A 10614-nucleotide genomic window follows, 5' to 3' on the forward strand; every position below is an offset into this window, starting at 1 on the left:
CTTGGGCCGGGCAGCTCAAATCCTGGAACCTGCTTCAAATTCTGTGTCTCCCTCTTTCTCTGCCCCTCCCCCCCCAAATAAACATTTAAATATAAAAATATTAATTAGTTATGAGTAGTCCAAAATGATATTCAAACAGACATTAAAAATACTTCTTAGGCTATTCAAACATCTGAGATGAGGGGTGTATCAGTTAGCAGTTGCTGTGTAACAAAGCTCCCTAGAACTCAGTGGCTTGAAACAACAATCATCGATTATTTCTACAGCTCTACAGGTCAGCTGAATGGTTCTGGTGATCTAGGACAGATTCACCTGACCTTGCCAAGGCATGTTCAGGAGACTCTAAGCACCCAACAGTTCAGCTGGAGGCTGGCTGGTCTAGGATTGCCTCAGCTGACACAGTTTGGCTCATCCCGTGTGTCTCTCAGAACTCTCCATTAGGCTAGCCTAGGCATGTTTGCCAGGTGGTGGCAGGGATCTAAGAGAGCAAGTCCAGCTGTGTAAAAGGCAATCAGAAACATGCAGGCTCTTTTAAACTCTGTTCACAGGATATTTGCTAACATCCCACTAGCCAAAGCATCACATGGCCAATCCCGGGGAGGGGGGGGGAGGGGGGAGGAAAGAAAAGGGCACTATAGAGTTATAAGGCAAAAAGTGTAGGGACAGGGAAGCCATTAACTGGGGCCATCAGTGCAATTAATCTACCACAGGCAATATTTATTGTCTGTTATCATGTTGGCAGAAGTAGAGAAATTTGACATTATTTTACATTTCCCTTACCATTTCTCATTTTGTTTTTCCATTATCACTTCTGAGGCAGAAAGGCAGAGTGAAAAGAACACAGACTTCACAATCAATGAGATCCACTTTTGCATTCTGGCTTCATGACCCTGGGCAAGTTTCCTTAGTACCTCAGTTTCCTCACAGAAGTAGGACTGGTGATAATTACACAAGGCTCGACACATAAATGTGCATAGCTCAATGTCCAACCAAAGCAGGACTTAAATCCTAAATACAGTGTTTTGCAAATAGCTGACTTTAATATATTCAAAAAGATGAGGGGAATTTGCCTAAATTTCCTATGACAGTAAAGTTCCTCAACAGAAAGAAGGAGATCTACATAAACAGTAAAACAAACAAACAAACAAACAAACTTCTTTACAAAGATTTTAGAGCACTGTGGGAGGCAGAAAAATGGCCCCAGAGATGTTCACGTCCTAATCCCTGGAACCTGCGAACACACTACCTTACAGGACACACAGGATTACCTTAAGGACCTTGAGATGAGATTATCCTGGATTATCCGGGAGGGCCCAATCTAATCACATAGATCCTTAATATCAGAGAACCTTTCCCAGCTATCATCAGAGAGCCAAGTTGATGGCAGAGGGACAAGGACTCAGCTCAGCATCACTGGTTCTGACCACGGAGGAAGGGGGCACAAGCCTACAAATGTGGGTGGCCTCTAGAAGCTGAAAGAGGCAAGGAAGTGGATTCTTCCCTAGAGTTTCCAGAAGAAGTGGACATTTGGTCTTAGCTGAAGGGGCCTGTGTTGTCTCTCTGACCTACAGAAATATAAAACAATAAATTTGTGTGGCTTTATGCCACTAAATTTGTGGTTATATATAGAAAGATTGCGTAATCTTATAATCTTCATACTAAAGGCTGACGATGAGGAAACAGAAAAGTCTCTCTCAAAGTCACTGGAGTGGGAGGAAGAAACCGGAACTCGGAGAACACTAACCAGGCACGGCACCAAAAATGGAAAGCTGTATCTGATTCTGTTTTAGGGGCAATTAGAGAAAAGGCACTATGATAGAATAAGCAACTCATTATCATGGAAAACACTTTACTGCAGTCTATAGGAGAGTGTAATAAAATCATTAGCCATACAATCTCCAAAGACATCCTAGCTACAGCTGATAAGCCTGTGCTAGGAGAAAAACAGTATTAACAAAATCCTTCCACACCAACTTTCTGGAGACTTCTTTTAACTGAGGGCTACTCCAGATCTGCAGCTCCAATCTGACCACTCCTACTTCTTGTTGTAGATAACAGAACAATGAGGCAAAGAGTGCTAACAGCGTAGACATGAATACACACACAATTTCACACAGTAGTACCAGTTTGTTGGGTTTCATGAGCCCAAGAATTGTGCTCTCACTATGGAAAAAATGTCCACAAAAAGTCCTCTGATTGATTTAAACAACAGAACTGTAAACAAGCACAACCAAAGAGGCCCTCAAAACTAGGAAAACACCTAGAATATTAAGGACAGTAAAGGAAAGAAGAGTTAGATAAGCATGCTGAACCCAGCCAAGAAGGCAGACTAGAAGAATCCCACGTATGTAGGAGAAGCTAAGAGATGCCTCGTATGACACATGAAGAACCAGAATCACAGAACGTTGAATTGACCTGCACGTAGACAGCCGGCTAACTGCAGACAGGCCCGCCTGTCACGGTGGAAGTTTACCCAGGATGCCAGGATGCCCAGCTGATTATGTGAGCGGCCAGGGGCACAGGTCCTGTGGGAGGGTGCCTTCTAGAGCTCTATACTCCTTTCTGAGAAGTCCTTGGGGCTAGATGCATTGTTTTTTTTAGCCAACCTAGGAAACAACTTTCCCTTTCTGAAGCTTATTGGACCTCAGAAAATTAAATAAGAAACAAAAAAGGAATGGTGAAACTATAGAAGAAAAATGGTAACATTCACCTAAGAGAATTACATCTGTATGTCCTAAATGATGGCTAGTGAAAGATCACCCACAAAATGTCCCCTTGGGAGGCCCTTCCCCTCCAAATCCCCACTTAGTTCTGCCTCTAACCCCGGTGGCTCTGAAAAATTACAGGAGAGGGGGTGAGGGAAATCCCACAGAAATAGGAAAGAAATATCAAGAAACACACCGAAGGAACACAGAAAGATCCTACTTAGCATGAGGCAGAGGTGGAGCTCTCCTAAAAAAAAACATGCGTAAGAGAAAGAGTCGGTCATGTAGAAAACTCACTGGCAGGAGCACTAGTAAATTAAAAAAATCGGAAGTGAAAACAACAGATGGTTAAAAAAAAAAAAAAAAAAGGACCTACAAGGAGATTGATATCAAACTGCCTGTTCTTTTAATGTAGTTGTTTGGCGGGGAAGCTGTAATGAACGTATGTACACAGAATTTGGCCCAGCTTGCGGCAGGGTAAATCCTTAGCCTCGTTCCCCAGGGCACAGTGCCACATAACCACAGAACTCCGCGAGCCTGGTCATCTTCTGCTCTTTGAATCTCAAGTTCCCAAAGGAAAAAACAGCTTCACTAGGGGAAACAGGTTATTTCTAGGCGTAGTAGTAAGGACCAAGGCTTTTTATTTCTAAATATACAAAAATAAACATCCCAGAAGAATAGTGATAATAGAGGGTTGGTTCCTCTTAGGTAAGCATTTCAACTGTCTACTACAGGGAGTCTACCAGCAAAAGCAAAAACAACTTGAGTTTTCCTCAATCTTTTTTTATTCAGTAAGGGAATTTTCTTTCTTCATGCCACACCTCCTTTGCCATATGTATGGGATTATACAACGTTAGGACTGAACAGAACTTTGGAGCTCATTCAATCCCCTCTTACTTTTCCACAGAAGAACTGAGGCCCAAAGTGGTCACAAGGGCTGACTTAATGTGTTCTTCATTTGCATACTGCCTCCTAACTGAACTTAACTCTTCTGTGTGGCCCTGACCAGGCCTAGACTTTAAACTCCTTGAGCACCTAGGGACTACTTATTAACCAGAAACACTCAGAATCTGGAACAGGCAGGAGCCCCGGGATGCCCAATGCAATGCTGGTCATACGCAAGGAATAAAATGAAAGGAAATGGTGCTTGCTGTTGCATCCAACTGCAAGATTCCACCAAGTACGGTAATTCCAGTGGTCAGAGAAATATTTTTCAGGGCCTCAGCAATCCTTCCAGGAATCCACAGACACTGTGGGATTGTCCTCATGGACCCTTTATTAGAAGCCCTGAGGCCTCTGCCAGGTCACCCCTTGCCTACCCCATGCTCCTATAGAATGGAAATCAATGCTGAGTGGGGCCAGAAGCCCTGAGACACACATAGACAGACAGAAACAGACAGACACACACACACACACACACACACACACACACACACACACAGAAAAGGAGAGAGAGAGAATTTAAGAGTGAAATGTAAAATCGATTCCAGACTGTATTCTTAAAATGTCAAACTTAACATTCAGAAGGGAATACCTCACTTAAAGGTATAATATAAGTTGCTCAGATTCTCCCACACGGGGATGGTAAAAAGATGTGGACATACCACCTGCTCCCCACCAGATTCCAAGGTGAAGTCGGATGTGTGCCTACAGGGGGTTCTAGGATGGGAGAGACAGATGTCAAATGACAAACTATCACATTTGCTTCCTGAATCATTTCTGAAGACAAAGCAGGTACACATGTTATCAGTTGTTATCAATTGCTCCTACAGACCAAGGGTCAGAAGTGAAACCCAGCTTTGTCACTACTGCCCACTGGCTGATAAGCCCTTCTCCCTCTGCACCTCTATGCCCTCAGCTAGAAAGAGAAGGAATCAGGAGGAATCTCCCTGAGCTGCTTTTCAACCCCTGAGTGTCTAAGCTTCCTCTTGGCTTTGGTTGGAAAGGAAGGGCTGGCTGGAACAGGGTGAGCTTGCTAGCCTTAACTAAGCATAGCACAGCTAGTATGGACTCCGGACCTAGACCACCTGGGTTCGAATCCTGGCCCAGCCACTTGCCAGCTGTGACCTGGGCCAGGTTTCACGACCTTGCAAAGGTCTCAGTCTCCCAATATATATAATGGGGATAACAATAGTATCCACCTTACTGTCATAGCAAAGAGGAAAGGAAATACAAAAGAAACATTTGCAACCATGTCAATTACAGAAGGTAATTTTTTTTCATCCCATCTCTGTTTTCTTGCTCACCTCTTCTTGACACTTCTCCACTAAGACACATAATATCTGTGATGATCACCAACACAACACACTTCCATGGGTGGACTGAGACATGAAAGACTATTATACTTCCAAAACTATTATAGTGGAAGACTGTTCTGTGTAGGATACTTATGAAAAGCATCTCACCAGCATGACAGGACTTAGAAGCCGTCTGTGCTCAGAACTACAACACTAAGGACTGCAGCTTAGACAGGAGTGGGTGGGTGGCACACGTTCCCTCCAGGGCCAGCCACAAAAATCACAGAGGGATGCAAAAGTGACGCTGTTATTCTATTCTAGGGGTAAAAAGTGAATCAAATGCAAACACCAGTATTTAACTCTTGCAAGTAATAAATTACTTAGATACACCTCACTCCTAAATTCATGCATGGCCAACAGGGTTGAGAAATACTCCTTAGCCATCATATATAACCTCCCCAGCTGGGGCCAAGGTCCAGCAGGCCTTAACACAAGCATCGCAGGGTTGGGGCGGTTTACAGGGAAAACCCCACCAAACCCAGCCATGAAAGCTGATCCCCATGGCCTGTCCAGATTTTTCAGACCTGACAAACGGCCTCGACAGAAAGGCTCCTGTTCTCTTTGCAGAAAGTTATGTGTTCAGACAAGACAGCTCCGGGATTTTGAAGAAATAAAGTGATTCTTCCAACCCCTCTCCTGCACACATACAGCTTTCCAGATGCGACAAAGTCGGGGAAACATGAATTTAAGCAATGAAAGAAAAAATAAATAACACAGCCCAAGTGGGCAAACACAGCTCAAGTCCCCATGCTTCCAGCCGACAGAGAACATGGTTAAAAGCACTAAGGCTCCTGGGACCCAACTTGGCGACCTTCCAAGAGCTATTAGTTTGCATTAACACACTGAAAGAGAAGGTCAGATAAATTAAAAGTGAGAAGGTAATTTTGAAGAAGGACGTCTTTATACTCAGCACCGGCACAGGGCATGGCTCATGGCAGCTGCCATATAAACACTCAATGAACACACCTGCAGCTGGCAGAGGTCACACCATGCTCAGATTTTTGATGTTGACACAAGATGCAAGATACCACAGAGACAAGACTTAGATTAGAAACTCTAAGGGGCACCGGGGGGCTCAGTCAGTTAAGTGTCCAACTTTGGCTCAGGTCATGATCTCACGGCTTGTGAGTTCAAGCCCCATGTTGGGCTCTGTGCTGACTGTTCAGAGCCTGGAGTCTGCTTTGGATTCTGTGTCTCCCTCTCTTTCTGCCCTACCCCCACTAGTTCTCTCCCTCTCTCTCTTTCTCTCTCAAAAAAAAAAAAAAAAGAAAACAAAGACATTTAAAAAAATCTTTAAAGAAAGAAACTTTAACAAGGGTCGGGAGATCTTTACTCAATTTCAAACAAATTAGAAAGTACAATTATCTTCTGATTATTAGGAGTGACTCTATACTTCAAAGCACTTGAGAACTTTAAAGGCAGCCTAGTAAAACTTGCATTGACAAGTACCAGATTTATTTGTGACCCAAACCTCTCAACTGTCACCCACAATGGCATCCTCCCCCAATATAAAATTATTCCCTTTCTTTTTTAAAAAGTACCTGGATTCTGGAACACATACATCTTCCTTCAGCCAAAACTATCAACTAACTGATCACCTGACACAAGGACCCTTTCTCAAACTTTGACACTCATCACAATAAACCCTCTGAGACAAAGCTCCTGGCAGTATATGCTTTCCTGATATTTACTACAATAATATCAACAAAGAAAGCCACCCCCCACCACCACCCCTCCTTTCTGGACCCAGAAGGCCGAAAGACACAAGGAGGAGGGAATAAAATGAGTACCCACTACTTTTTACATCTCTTGGCAAGGAGCAGGGCAACTACCCACCTGGATGATCACAAGTGTGAGAGAGAACATGAACCTCCCAACCCAAGTCTTATGATGACCGCTCTATGCAGTTTTCTGGACATCTCTGCTGCACATACGGGTCACTGTCTGTCCCCTGCCAAAATCAATCTGAGGGTGACTCTGCAATGACTTAGATCCCAAGCCACATGGAGCATTTGGAAAGGTGATGTTAAGTGAGGGACATCTACAATGGACCCTGAGGAGCCACACTTCTAAGGGAGGAACCAAAGGCCTCCCCTTGGGCTAGAATCACAGGGGGACTAGCATTTCAATGCTTTTGGAGGCCAGCTGGGCAGAAGGCTGGCTTAGTTATTTTTAAACTGAGAAACTGAATGGGAAGGGAGAAAATTTGAATTCCTGTGCTCTCCTGAAATGAGGTCCCTTCCAGCTCCAAGATGCTACTGAAGAACATTGCATAGGCACATACTTCTTTATGAGAATGTACATATACATACATACGTGTGAGTGTATATGTCTGCTCTATTCACACTTGGAACACAAAGCGCTTGAAATGTGCACTGCTGGGATCACAAAGCCCCTGAGCTGCTTTGCAGCACGGCTGGAGCACCCAGATGCCACTGACAGATACGGGCAGAGTCTGAGCCCCCAGTCTCCCGCCATCGCAGTCCGCCTTAACACCAGCCGGCAACTGCTCCTGTAGGTGCAAACCCCCAAAACCCCAACCCAGGCCTGCAGACTCCTTTCTCCTAGTGATTCTGGTCACAAGTGTCCCAAACCCAGGCAAGCTGGAACAAAGGTGGAGACCAAAGGAAAAGCCAGCACCCAGCTCTGCCAGAGTGTGGGTGTCAGGCAGAGGCACTCGCTTCTCCTCTTGTCGCAGCACCTAGAAGGGGCAGAAGGGTCACCCTCTTCACCCTCCTCTATCATGGCCTTTTTCAGAACCTCTCCACTTCACTCCGACTATATTGAGTTGGTAACTGGGAGAAAACTAAAAAGGCCTCTAGAAAATGGAGTGTCACTCTAATCCTGACAAAGTTAAGGTTGCTTACCTCAGCCCTGAACAAGAACAAGAACAAGAAGAATTTGTAGGAAAGCAGAAAGTGGGGGTGGTGGTGAAAACTCATTTATTAAGTCAGATCTGTGATGGGCTTGCCCATCGCGAAAAACTGTTTTTTGTTTTATTGAATCAAAACAAGGCAGGTCTGATCCTGCGTCAAGGATCAGGATAAGGGTGATGCAGTAGCTAACACGGTGGTGGGTGGGGAGGGGGTGCTCGAGGAGTAAAACCCAGCCAAGTTGCTCAGGTCCTGATAATGAACACAGGCAGGGGCACCAGCCCCCCACTTGCCTCTCTTTAGAATGAGATCCTGCTGCTCATGCTCGAATCTGAATTGTGTTTCCAGGTGCACCGGGCCATCCCACCGAGCCCGGTACAAACCTTAGCCTTCCCCTCCCCAACTTCACAGCTCCATAAATGCCCAACCTTCCCTAAACGGGCGGCCACAGCCAGGTGCAAACAAACTGTGCCCTCCCCTGCGCGGGGCTTGGCAGTCAGAACCAGGAGCACCGGGCTCTAGACCCCGACCCCGGCATCTGAGAACCTCAAGCATCGCCTGGTTCCCGCAGAGCACCCCGCTGGCGCTCGCAACGCGGCTGGACAATGCAAGCGCCACCTCTTCCCTCTTGCGCGCGGTAGCTACGAAACCACGGCTTTGTGTGTGACAGCAAGTGTGTGCGCGAACGTCCCCGGCTCACACACCCCCTTCCACCCAGTCTGCTCCCTGCGCGAGGTCCGCGCGCTCAGCGAGTGCATAGAGAGCGGGTCCGACCGCACCGCCAGGCCTCTGGCCTCCCAGCCTCGGACCTGGCCTCGGGGAGCGAGGGATGACATCCACACCCCCGTTCCCAGCCGCGGGGGCGGTCGGCGCGAGTAGCGTCGGGAGCTGAGCAAAGGCTAGGCAGGGGCCAGGGGCACCAAAGGGCTACAGGCGGGCGCCGCGCCCCCCACCCACGCGCTCGGTCTCCCCCAACTTAGCTCGCAGCCGACCCGGAGGGGGCCGGGGCGGCTCGCGACTCGGCAGGAAGTTCCCAGGGCCGCACTGAGCATGCTCTCGGGGAGTGTGTGCGCGGGTGTGGGCTCTGCGCTCCCCGCAGCCTCTTCGGCCAGGCAGCCTGGCGGAGCGCGCGGGTGGGATCGCGGGGCCGGAGGCTGGCCCCTAGGGGTGGGGGTTTCCTCGGGCTTCCTTGGTCCCCCAGCCCGGCGGCTCCGGCCGCCGCATCCCTTCTCTTCTGGGCCTGGGGCCAACCTCCCTTCTTCCTCTCCCCTGGCCGGTGGCGGAGCCCGCCCTGCGCGCCCGGGTCCCGGGGACCCCAGCTCGGCCCACACCCGCAGCGCGACCCCACCAGCCTCCTCCGAGGTCCGAGCGCCCATCTGCCATCCCCGGCAGCTCGCCTCCGGTCCGCGCCACCAAAGCCTCCTCTGGTCACTCCTTTTCCTAAAGGGCCCTGGGGGGCCTCCTGCCTCCCCTGGGGAGGGCTGCCCCGGGCAGGTGGGCGCCTCAAGGCGCGTCCCCCGCTGCACTCCCGGGTCCCGCAGAGCGGCTGCAGCCAGGGCACCCACGCAGGCGGCGGGCGGAAGCCCCTGGCCGCGCCGCCCTCGGTGCAGGCTCTCGCCGCCCGCGCTCAGCTCCCCGCGCCCTCCGTGGTCCCGTCTGCGTGCATCTCCCCGCGGGGATGGCAAGCCCGACGCGATCTCCCCGACCCAGTAGCTCTCACCTCCTTGTTGAGCAGCAGCAGTAGCAGCAGGGAGCGCCCGCCAGCCGCTGTCCCCGCGGGGCCCACGACACGGCGGGGCACGGGGTCGCGGCGCCCCGAGCCTGCGGCGCGGCTACCTGGGTTGGATCGCGCCCGGGGCCGCCGCGGCTGCCGCCGGAGCCGCAGGGCCGCCGCCGAGCGGGCCGCGGCAGGGACGGTCTACAAACTCCCAGCCCTGGCGGGGCCGCGCGCGGCGCGTCCACACACGGCTCGGACGCGGCAGAAACACTCCTCGGGGGCTTAGCCTACCAGGGCGAGGGTCTGTCCGCAGTTTCTTCCAACACCCCCCTGCCTAACCTCTCCAACTTCTCCCCGCTTCTGGGCTCTCGGCTCCTAAAGGCAAGGATTCTGGTCAGAGACGTTGGGCAAACTCCCCGCCCTCCCAGGCAGAGCGCTCAGCCAATTCGGAACGCCCCAGCTTTTCAGGGGCCGTCTGCAAACTCTCAACTCTGTGGGAGAGGACTTCTAGCAACCTTTCAATTCCGCAGCCCAAAGGGAGAAAGGAGCGAGGGAGACAGGTTAATCGTGGCCATAAATAATATTCTAGCAAGGTCGGGGTTAGTGTGCAAATGTTCATATGATGAAGCATCCTCCCGAGTGGTGCAGTCCAGGGGCTTTTAAACACTAGGGGCATTCCAGCAGTGAAGCCCAGTGAGGGAAGACTGGGGCTCACCCATTTACAGGTGCATGCAACTTTAATAAATGTCCTCAGTCTCAGTGTCCTTTGCAGAATGGGTTATAGGTAGCCTTCTGAGTCTACCACTTGGGTTTTTTTGACCTTGGACAAGTCACTTAGCCATTTGAATTCAGCCTCTTTATCTATGAGCATGATGCTGCCTCAGGAGTCTATTTTGGAGATGAAATAAAATATGCGAAAAGTATTTAGGTATACTTGGCATATAGTAGGCGCTCAATAAATGAATCCCATCTCTCTTTCTTTTTCTTCCTTCCCTCCCTGGATTCTACAAACACTCCGGATG

General features: G+C 49.4%; 1 protein-coding gene across 2 annotated transcripts in view; it reads right to left on the minus strand.

The window, feature by feature from the left end:
* MGAT5 (alpha-1,6-mannosylglycoprotein 6-beta-N-acetylglucosaminyltransferase) overlaps nt 1–10004 on the minus strand; it is a 340181-nt gene extending 330177 nt beyond the window's left edge. For both annotated transcript variants that reach the window (XM_049616196.1, XM_049616194.1), the window contains exon 1: nt 9596–10004. The gene's annotated coding sequence lies outside the window, so the exon portion shown is untranslated. The remainder of the gene's footprint in view (nt 1–9595) is intronic.
* Nucleotides 10005–10614: the final 610 nt, after the last annotated feature.

The sequence above is a fragment of the Panthera uncia genome, assembly GCF_023721935.1.
Source record: "Panthera uncia isolate 11264 chromosome C1 unlocalized genomic scaffold, Puncia_PCG_1.0 HiC_scaffold_3, whole genome shotgun sequence".
Taxonomy (NCBI): domain Eukaryota; kingdom Metazoa; phylum Chordata; class Mammalia; order Carnivora; family Felidae; genus Panthera; species Panthera uncia.